At 44.3% G+C, this 11,483-nt stretch overlaps 1 pseudogene; it reads right to left on the bottom strand.

Moving 5' to 3' along the window:
- Positions 1-1,640: 1,640 nt before the first annotated feature.
- On the bottom strand, positions 1,641-11,163 carry LOC100970449 (large ribosomal subunit protein eL32-like; annotated as a pseudogene).
- Between the last annotated feature and the right edge of the window lie 320 nt (positions 11,164-11,483).

The raw sequence follows: 11,483 nt of genomic DNA, 5'->3' as shown, positions 1-11,483 counted from the left end.
TTGTCCTCCATGTAATTCAGATCACGTTGCCTGCAGCTCTTAGGTACTCAAATAAACAGAAGGACTAATATTACTACTGAAAAAGTAATTAAGGGCATTCATTGTAAAGTAATAATGATTACCTCACCCTCACCATATGGCCAGAACTGATTAACACCTAGAAGAAATGATCTAAAACCTCTACAATCAGAATTAATGTCTCAGGTCATAATGAGAAACATTTTGTAGTGGGGTTTGGCGGGGAAGGATGAAAAAGTGGTTGGGAGTTGACTAAATCAAGAGGCACAAACAAAATATTGAGGATAACATCCTTTTTCAGGATTTTTCATCTCATTCAGATTAGACAAGTTGCGTTTTTAGTGTAGAACCCATATCACAAATGCAAAAAATTTTATAAGATTTACACATTGGAATTGTCACTTAATTGGATGAGTTTTTCCTCCATTGTTTCTTTTATAATGATGAGGAATTGATGGAAGAATCTCCATCGAGGCTGGCAGTTTCTTAAATCACCAGGGAAGGGCTTAGCCCACTGATTGAAAATCTTCTTATCGTAAATTACTGGTTAAAATGCTATTTGTTGTCAGGAGTATCATGGAGTGTGATTTAATCTCTTAAGATTAGTTAAAGTGGTAGAAATGTTAGCATTTCTGGGTAATGCCAAACAGGTTAGCGTTACAAAAGATGCCTAGAAAGATACGGACCCATTTGGAAGACAAGGTTGCTGTAAAAGCCAGTTTGCAGGTGCACCGTGGGGGGTGACAGGATGCCCTGGGCTGTTCTTGATTAGTGCGTGTGCCCTAGGGTCATGTGGTGAAGCATAAGGAAGCAGAATTTGGGATATTTTCCCACCAGAATCCCTAAGATTACTCTGTGTACTGCTGGGGAAAAGCTTAATGGGCTCAACACCACCCTTGAGGGAAGGCAATAGTGGAATCTCTTTTTTCTGCAAATACTTCCTTGGGTGGTGCATCATGATTCCCTGAGGCAAGATTTCCTGCAGCAGAGCTGGAGGGGCCGGAGGGGCTGGTGGGGCTGGAGGGGCCAGAGGGGCTGGTGGGGCTGGTGAGTCTAGAGGTGCTGGAGTTCCAAGAACTCGGCCTGGAATCTTGAACCTGCAGCCATACATTCGGACTCTAGCTTTGCCTTTTTACTTATCTGTCTTTGACCACTAGAGAAATAGACAGACCTCATAATATTATTTCCTCGACTGCCTCTTAAAAGTCAAAACCTTAAGTTAAGGACACCTCACATTTTGGTCAAGACCAGTGGACCTAGGTGAGAGTAAACCAGAGAATTCCCAAGGTGGAAGAAGTTATTCCTAGACAATGAATGAATCCCCCGGATTTGGGGTGCGGAGTGAGGTGACCAGCTGGTCACCCTGGGGGTGGACTGAGCCAAATGCCTAAGCCTCATTGTTGTTTTAATAACCCGAGTTGGATTCAGGGAGTACCTGTGCAATTCTGTGATTAGCACATCGGGCAGTGAGATTTCCACACGTTGTAGCTGAGAGGCCGGCTGCTGAGACGACCCCTTAGGGAAAAGTGGAAAACTCTGCCTCTGGAATGGAGATCTGGCTTTCTCTTGTCCTGCTCAACCTGAGCTCAGGGATTCTGTGCCCCTCGCTCTCTGGACAGTTTTTACACCAGATTATCTTCTAATTGCTGTGAATGCAGCCACATCAGCAAGTCCCCATCTGGGGACATTATCAATTTCAAACCTTGGTCAGTCATGAAGCCCCATTGAAGGACTTCATCCTGAAATCCACGAACAAAGAAAGAGATCCCGCAATGCTGTCATCTAAAATGCCTGAAAATGCCAGTGCTGCGACAGATGGCCCTGCTCGGTGTAAATGACAATGCCCCCAGCAGGCCATTGATTCTGTTTGTGAAATTTAAATATCTGAACAATGACTAGTGGTGCTAGGGAGAAGTGTACCTTCAATCCCCCCGACTCCCACCCCCGCCAGGGTTCAGCATATCTCAGTAGTCCTAGTAAAAATAGGTCAGTAAACAGCCTTATTTATGGTGAATGCTTGGGGTCCCTAGGTCATTGAGCCACGAACACTTGTGGAACTGAGGTGTGGCTGGGGATGGGGTTGGAAATAACTCGTTAAGCAGAAAACAGTGTATTCCACGTGCACAGAATACAGAAGGAACTGAGTTGGCAGCGATCAAGACAGTTCATGGGAGGAACTCAGAGGAAAATCAATGCTTTCTCTCTGTGAGAAAGTTTTGAACACTTTTCCCTTTAAGAAAAGTGAAAACTGTCGTTTAATTTTAAGGAACCTGATCATTATAAAAACCTGGACTCTTTCAAATTACAAAGGTTTGTTTATGAAAGCAAGAGTTTGAAATGTCCCTTTAAGATAGAATGGGGAAAACCAGGATTATATTAAGCCTTGTTTATCAACAACTCATAACAATGTGTGTTTCTGCATGCTTTTCCCTTACTCTGAAATAGGTTTTACTTTGCTTAAATTAGTAATTAGTAAATATTAATGCTTTATTGGTTTAATAATACATGTATTAAAAGCAGTTTATTTTCACAGAAAAAGCCTAATTATTTGGTATTGTATGCTACAAAAGAGAAATGCCATAATTCCCACTGGGGGCTGTGGATACTGGACCCCCATAACCAGGTGCCAGAGTTCACGTGGTGTTCAAAGTCCAAATTATAAGCATAGTGCCAAGGACTCTCAGGATGACTTCTGCAAATCTTCAGAAAAGGGATGGAACAGCAGAATGAGTGCCATCATGGCTTGGATGGTTGGAGGTGCTTTGGGCATGAAGACCCTCTAACTGTGAAGTTAGAGGCTTCCAATGTTAGCTCTGTTTTAAGTATATGCACAAAGTCACAGTCTCATAGCTGAGCTATTAAAAATAAAATCGACACCAAGATATACTTGAGAATGACTTTTTTATCACTCGAAACACTTCCTTTTATCATCGATTACACATGCCTTTGATCTTTGTCTTGTGTGAAAGTCTACTATAAAAATGTTTATCGTCATTGTGTCTATACTGATGAATTTAAAGGGTCTAGAAAATATTTCAGAAACAAGGTTTTGGCAGCCCCCCCAAGCATTAATTAGCATCTGACTTAGAAACACCCATGTGCAAATGCAAAGCTCCATAAGCGACTTTTGACCCTTTCCTTCTGTGTTGATTGTTGCATGGATGGCAGTGGCATGGTGGAAAGACACATGGGCTCTGCAACATTAGTGTTAAAACCCTCCGTGAGATTAGACTGCCCCAAGCAGCCTGGTGTCTATTCTGGGCTCTGGTCTGTAGGCCTCCTGGGGGCTGACAGCAGCTGCCTTCAGGCTCTCAGGGTGGGGTCCTTCAAGGAGCAACTGAGCAGCTGCTGTGCTCCATCTTTCTCTTGCCCATCCTGGGAGAGCCTCTTCCCCTTCCCCTGTCCCTTCCTTTCTGGCTAAGAGACCATTCTCCTAACGGCGGGCTTCCTACTTCCTCCTTCAGCATTGGATGCGTCTGTCTCTGCCAGAGCAGTAACAGCCCCTGCCTGGAATATTTGTATTGTAATTTAAAAAACTGATATCTACTGTTTCTTGAGCTCTCTGATGCTAAGTGCTTCAGATGAATTATCCTTCCAAACCACCTCACACTCACAATTCCAGATCAGTAAGTTATGGGTTGATCTTAGTGTTACTGGACAGGGATCCAGATCCAGACCCCAGGAGAGGGTTCTTGGATCTCGTGCAAGAAAGAATTCAGGGCGAGTTCATAGAGTAAAGTGAAAACAAGTTTATTAAGTAAAGGAATAAAAGAATGGCTACTCCACAGACAGAGCAGCCTCGAAGGCTGCTGGTTGCCCATTTTTATGGTTATTTCTCGATTACACGCTAAACAAGGGGTGAATTATTCATGCCTCCCCCTTTTAGATTATATAGGGTACCTTCCTGACGTTGCCATGGCATGGGTAAACTGTCAGGGCACTGGTGGGAGTGTAGCAGTGAGGATGACCAGAGGTTACTCTTGTGACCGTCTGTGTTTTCGTGGGTTTTAGCCAGCTTCTTTACTGCAACCTGTTTTATCAGCAAGGTCTTTATGACCTGTATCTTGTGCCGACCTCCTATCTCATCCTGTGACTCGGAATGTCTTAACTGTCTGGGAATGCAGCCCAGTGGGTCTCAGCCTCATTTTACCCAGCTCCTATTCAAGATGGAGTTGCTCTGGTTCAAATGCCTCTGACATTAGGGTGATATGGCTTCTTTTTCATGTAGGTCTTTACACGAGATGTAGAGAAGTCTCCAGGACTACAGGAAAGACACACAAGCCCAACCTTCATCTGGAGAAAAGGAACTGGGTTTGGCCAGGCTAAACCCCATGTGGCTTGAAGTCTTGGTGTCCCGTTCATGATGTTATTCCATACTGAATAAGCCAGATGCTGAGAAGTCTGATACATGCTGAACTACTGTGTTTTGATGTGAATGTCTTGTTGAAATCCTATGGTCAGACGGCACTATTGGCAGGAATTGGGAATTTTTCCCAGAGAGAGTGGATATTCCCACCATCAAAGATCTTGAGAAGATCAACAATCCCAGGATGGGGAATGAGGCCTGGGGAAGTGGCCTTTGGCCTGGGAGAGGGCATGGAGAAACTGCCCTTTCTCCGGGCCTCATGGGCCAGAAGGGACCCTGTTGAATGGTCCGTGCCTTACAAATTCTGAAAGCAGTCTTATCTAGAATTCAGTTTTAAAGAATTTCTGTATTGCAATTATTTCCTATTATCCCCAAGAGTAGTGGACATTTGTTTTTGCCCTCCTAATGTTCAACTCACCCTTTTTTGGTAATAGCACCTTCAATTTTCCTGGGGAAGATTGGATTCCCCACTCGTCCCATGGGTTTCAGACAGGGCTGGCCCCATCCCATGGCTTCGTGGGTACACTAGTGACAACAGAGCTGGCCGATGTGAGTACTGTGCACCGCTGGCCATGGTGACTGGTTCATGGCTGAGCATGTGACCCCAGCTGGGCCAATCAGAGCCAGGCTTGGGTCTTGGTAGGACTGTCAGGGAGAGTCATCCTCTTACCTTTGGAAGGAACAAGCCTAGAGCTTCCAGGGACCACCACTTGGAGAATAAAGTACACAGAGCGAAACAGAGCCAAGAAAGAGAACTTGAATCCTGAAGACGTGCAGCCATGTCTTCAGAGTGAAGACCTGAAGCCATATCTTCAGACTGAAGACCTGAGCCTCTGAATCCAGCCATGCCCAAATTAAGAATATGCCTGTACTTTTTCAGCTTTGTGAACCAAAGAACTCTCTCTTTTTGGCTGGAGTCAGTTTCGATTGGAGTTTCTGTCATTTTCTTCTAAAGCTATCTTATTAAATGTATAAGCTATGTCTCATCTATCACCATGGAAAGTTCACGAGGGGTCCTTGCCCATGCTTGACTAAAGCGCACTGTGTGAGAACAGCAACAGCTTCAGAAGCTGATGCAGACCCTACAGGAAGTCATCTGCAGCGGGGAGGTGGACAGCGGCAGTCTGAGGCCTGATACCACCAAAGGCCGCAAGCTTTCCACTGGACGGATGTGTGGAGCATGTCATTTTATTTGTAGATCCTCAGAAATACCTGGGAAAGGCATCTAGTTAAGAGGCTCTGGATGTCATAATAATTTGGGCATTAAAAGCTAATGTTTATACCCATGTTCAAATCAGCATTATTGACAATAACCAAAAGTTAGAAGCAATGCAAGTGTTCACACACAGATGAATAAATAAACAAAATGTGTTCTAGCCATACAATGGGATATTATTCAGCTTTAAAAATGAAGGAAATTCTACCACATGCTACAACATGGATGAATTTTTAGGACGTTATACTAAATGAAATAAGCCAACCACAAAAAACCCCACAAAATATTTTATGATTGTACTTATAAGGGGTATGTAGAGTAGTCAAATTCAGAAAGTAGAACAGTGGTTACCACGGGCTGGTGGAAGGGGGAAATGAGGAATTCTTGTTTAATGTGTACAGAGTTTCAGTTTTGCAAGAGCTCTGAAGATGGGTGGTGGTGATGTCTGCACAACAATGTGTTTCTACTGAAAATGATTGAACTGGACACATAAATACGATAAAGATGGTACATTTGTGCATGTATATTTTACAACAGTTTTTTTTAAAGCTGATGTTATCTCATTCTCATTATATTTTAGGCAGCGAGGCCAGTCAACACTTGGATTACACAGCTAAGTGTTTTACATTGTGCCAGGGAGGAACAGACAGAGTTGACTGGGGTGAGAAGGCTGAAAATAGGTTCTAGGTTTCTTCAAGGAGTTTCAGATTGGAGACAGTTCCTGAATCAGTAACGAATATTATAGGAACAGTCCATAAATTTAATTTAGGCTACCTACAAGAGCTAGAAGTTCATTCTTTTCTTTCTTTCTTCCCTCCTTCCCTCCCTTCTTTCCTTCCTCTCTTTCTCTCTTTTCTTTCTTTCTTTTCTTTTATTTCTTTTGACAGGGTCTCACTCTGTTGCCCAGGTTGGAGTGCAGTGGTGCCACATCATAGCTTACTGCTACTTCAACCTCCTAGGCTCAAGCAATCCTCCCACCTCAGCCTCCTGAGTAGCTAGAATTGCAGGCATATGCCACTACACCTGGCTTTTTTTTTTTTTTTTTTTGGAGAGATAGGGTCTCACTGTTTTGCCCAGGCTGGTCTCAAACTCCTGGGCTCAAGCGATCCTCCTGCCTTGGGCTCCCAAAGTGCTGAAATTGCAGTTATAAGCCACTGCACCCAGCCCTTTCTGAGAATATTTAATACACTTAGAGGTGAGACCTAGCAATATTGGAGCTACAGTCTTAGTTTTCGTTTTTGATTCTTCCACTGTGAATCTGGATCACCTGTAGAATGATCGCGGTGGAGAGGCAGAGGAACTGGTGAGCCCCTGTGTCATGGTGGGGTAGGTTAAGAGTGCTTTGGGAGTAATGAGATCCTTGCTGGAGGGAAAAATGTAGGGAAAGATCTGGGGTTCTTGGTGTTCCTTTCATCCTTTATTTCTTCCCTTCCTTGCTCCAGGCAGCATATATCATCTGCATAAAAATTGCATTAAAAATAATTTTCAGCCTTTAATCCCAGCACTTTGGGAGGCTAAGGTGGGTGGATCACTTGAGGTCAGGAGTTTGAGACCAGCCCGGCCAACATGGCAAAACCCTGTCTCTACTAAAAATACAAAAATTAGCTGGGCATGGTGGTGCTCATTTGTAGTCCCAACTCTCTGGGAGGCCAAGGCAGGAGAATTGCTTGAACCCAGGAGGTTAAGGTTACAGTGAACTGAGATCATGCCACTGCACCCCAGCCTGGGTGACAAGAGCAAGACTCTGTCTCAAAAAAATAAGAGGCCAGGTGTGGTGGCTCATGCCTGTAATCCCTGCACTTTGGAAGGCCGAGGCGGGCAGATCACGAGGTCAGGAGATCTAGACCATCCTAGCTAACGTGGTGAAACCCCGTCTCTACTAAAAATACAAAAAATTAGCCGGGCGTGGTGGCAGGCACCTGTAGTCCCAGCTACTCGGGAGGCTGAGGCAGGAGAATGGCGTGAACCCGGGAGGCAGAGGTTGCAGTGAGCCGAGATCGTGCCACGGCACTCTATCCAGCCTGGGCGACAGAGTGAGACTCCATCTCAAAATAAAATAAAACAAAACTAATTTTCAAATGCTTCCCTTTGAAGTACAGAGGACCAAAGTGGATGAGCCCTGCTGACCTTGAACACAAGAGGCAGCATGCCAGGACCTTGCGTGAAGAGGCCTTTCTCACAGGGTGAAAAGCGCGCTTACCAGCCTGAGCCCTAGAGGCTCCAGCAAGGTGAACTTGGTACTGTGGAGAGAAGAGTGATGGAGAAGGAAAGAGGAAGGGAGATAAGGCCTCAGGGACTTCCAGGTGCCTATCCCAGGAAGACAGGCTGTCCATATGCTGGAAATATTCCTAGCACGACCTGTAACGATTGTATTTTGTACCATTCTCCAGTTAGGTTAGTGACTGTGTATGTTCCATGTGTGACTGTGTACTCTTTCAGGTGGTATGAGGCATCATGGCAGAATGACGTGTGTAGGTTTTATTCCTCTTCATTAAAACAGTGATTCATCAGGTTATGGGTGCACCAAAATCTCACAGATCACCACTAAAGAACTTAATCATGTAACCAAGCACCACCTGCTCCCCAATAATCTTTGGAAATAAAAGATTAAAAAATAAATTAAAAAAATTAAAAACCAAAATTCATCTCTAAAAAAAAAAACACACACACACAGTAATTAAAAATGGTGGTCAGGCTGGGTGCGGTGGCTCACGCCTGTAATCCCAGCACTTTGGGAGGCTGAGGCAGGCGGATCACGAGGTCAAGAGCTCGAGATCATCCTGGCCAACATGGTGAAACCCCATCTCTACTAAAATACAAAAAAAAAAAAATTAGCTGGGCGTGGTGGCGGGCACCTGTAGTCCCAGCTACTCAGGAGGCCGAGGCAGGAGAATTGCTTGAATGCGGGAGGCAGAGGTTGCAGTGAACCAAGATCACACCACTGCACTCCCGCCTGGCAACAGAGTGAGGCTCCGTCTCAAAAAAAAGGTGGTCAATGAGATGAAGAAAAAGATAAAAAAGCAAGGGGGTGGAATAGGGACTGATGAAGGCGTGCATTTTCTACCAGTATACACCAGACTGCATTTCAGGAGGTTACACAATAAGGTTTTATCCACAAGATGAAGTGAAACCCAGGGACTTTAAAACGTCCACATTTATTTTAACACATAGGTCATTTAGGGGAAAGGAATTGAGTTTCAAGAAATTGAAACTTACGGGATTGCTTAAAACCTTGTTGATGGAAATAGAGCTAGAAAAACTCCATTGACCTGTCAGATCAATGATGGCCATTCAGTGGGTTTCATCTCAATAGTTTCTGGGGAGCATTTTGTTAAACATCCTGAGGAGCGGTGTCCCCAGTGGTCTGGAAATTCTTTGATTCTGAATTTTCAATCAATTAACCTCCTTAAAATCATTTCCCCAGGAAGATATTTTTTAAAAAGTAGAGAGATGATGTGATGTTTAAAACTGAGTGTCAACTTGATTGGATTGAGGGATACAAAGTATTGATCCTGGGTGTGTCTGTGTGGGTGTTGCCAGAGGAGGTTAACATTGGAGTCAGGGGGCTGGGAAAGGCAGCCCTTAATCTGGTGGCATAATCTAATCAGCTTCCAGAGAATATAAAGCAGGCAGAAAAACGTGAAAAGGAGAGACTGGCCTAGCTTCTCAGCCCATGTCTTTCTCCCGTGCTGATGCTTCCTGCCCTCGAACATCAGACTCCAAGTTCTTCAGTTTTGGGACTCAGACTGTCTCTCGTTGCTCCTCAGCTTGCAGACAGCCTATTGTGGGACCTTGTGATCATGTAAGTTAATACTTAATAAACTCCTATATATATATAATATATATATGTATATCTCCTATTATATCCTATTAGTTCCGTCCTTTTAAGAGAATCCTGACTAATACAGGTGATGAAGAAATAATTCACATTTTAAGGTGTGTTTATTTGTTATGATTTTATCTTATTTTAATTTATTTTTAGAGATGGGATCTCACTGTATCACTCATGCTGGAGTGCAGTGGCACAATCATAGCTCACTGCAGCCTTCAAACTCCTGGGCTCCAGCAATCTTCACGCCTCAGCCTCCCGGGTAGCTAGGGCTACAGGCACGTGTCACCATACTTGGCTAAATTTTTGGCAGTTTTAATGGTTTTATTTAAACATAAATAAAATATGCACATGAGCTGTGTATTCATTTTCTTTGCTGCGCAGCCTGGCATTGGGGTTGGTGACTCTGAGGGCAGCTGGGCTGCCCTTTCCATATGGCTTTGTGGTTCTTGGAGGAAACACTGTGAGCGATCTCTGCACAGGGAGATTTGCTGCACGTCAGTGGCACTTCCAGCTCCTTGACATTGTGGACCAGGAACTTCCAGAAGCCACTGGGCAGCATGTGCTTTGTTTTTTTGTTCCCATAACCAGTGTTGGGCATCAATATCTGGCCGTTGAATGTTCTCCGAACCCTGTTGCCAATACTGCTGGGTTTCCACCAGTTACACTTAATTTTGACACATCGATCTGACTGGTGCCAGATGAACTTCTTGGTCCTCTTTTTGACAATCTTGGGCTTCATGAGGGGTCTGAGGTCAGCCATCATGTCAAGTAGATGGTTGTCACCTCCGTAGGCGGCACCGAGGAAGAGAGACTGGCTAATTTTTTAATTTTTATTTTTGTAGAAGTTGGGGGGTCTCACTAGGTTGCCCAGGTTGGTCTTGAACTCCTGGCCTCAAGTGATCCTTCTACCTCACTCTCCCAAAGTGCTGGGATTACAGGTGTGAGTCACTGCATTCAGTTTAGGTGTGTTTATATAGGTGTGGTAATAATCCGTAATCTTGAATTCTTTGAGTATTCTCTCGTATTTAGACAATCATTGCAACATTTAAGAAAACCTGATTTACTAAATTTACTATTATGACTTACAAAAATCACTTAAAAGAGTGCAGAATTTTTGCCTTCTGTGGCAGATGCTGTCATTGCTCTTGGATCCTTTTTCCAATTTCAGGCTTACTAGTGGCAGCAATTTTCTCTCTGACACCCAGCAAGTACCTGCATATGGAGGGTAGTTCTGAGTGGGTCCCAGAGCAAGAGGGGGCTTAGCAGCAGGTCCAAGCTGTGGAACAAATGGCCCTGCTACTGGGGCCATATGGCTCAGCAGATCCCATGGTGCTAGAGGAATCCATGCTTGATAAAGACACCATCTCTAGCAAACCCCATTAAAAGCATGTCAATATAGACTCCAAAATTCTGAACAAGGCCATGCCACCTGGGGAGGAAAACTATACATCATTGGAAAAAGCTCTTCTTATGCTGTTGGGCACTGGTATGGTTTGGCTCTGTGTCCCCACCCAAATCTCACCTTGAATTGTGATCATCCATCCCCATATGTCATGGGAAGAACCTGGTGGGAGGTAATTGAATCACGGGGGTGGGTTTTTCCCAGGCTGTTCTCGTGATGGTGAATAAGCCTCATGAGATCTGATGGTTTTATAAAGGGGAGTTTCCCTGCACAAAATCTCTTGCCTGCCTCATTGAAGAGGTCCCTTCGCTCTTCCGTCATCTTCCGCCATGATTGTGAGGCCTCCCCAGTCATGTGGAACTGTGAGTCCATTAAATCTCTTTCCTTTATAAATTACCCAGTCTCAGGTCTGTCTTTATCAGCAGCGTGAAAACGAACTAATACAGGCACGAAGTATATTTTGACTATGGATATCAACCAACATATGACCAAAGCGCCTATCACGAGTTGGCTGTTATGGTGCTGTCATAAAGTGACATGAGCACAGAGCGATCTAGGATAATGTAAAAGTGCTGCATCCAGGATGGAGCCTAAGCATGTCTGGGGCAAAAGTAAGTTACACAAAGAGGCGGTCCAGACCCCATGTCAT

The sequence above is a fragment of the Pan paniscus genome, chromosome 6, assembly GCF_029289425.2.
Source record: "Pan paniscus chromosome 6, NHGRI_mPanPan1-v2.0_pri, whole genome shotgun sequence".
Lineage (NCBI taxonomy): Eukaryota > Metazoa > Chordata > Mammalia > Primates > Hominidae > Pan > Pan paniscus.
Note: the sequence above shows the minus strand (reverse complement) of the source record. Positions and strands in the feature narration are given on the sequence as shown.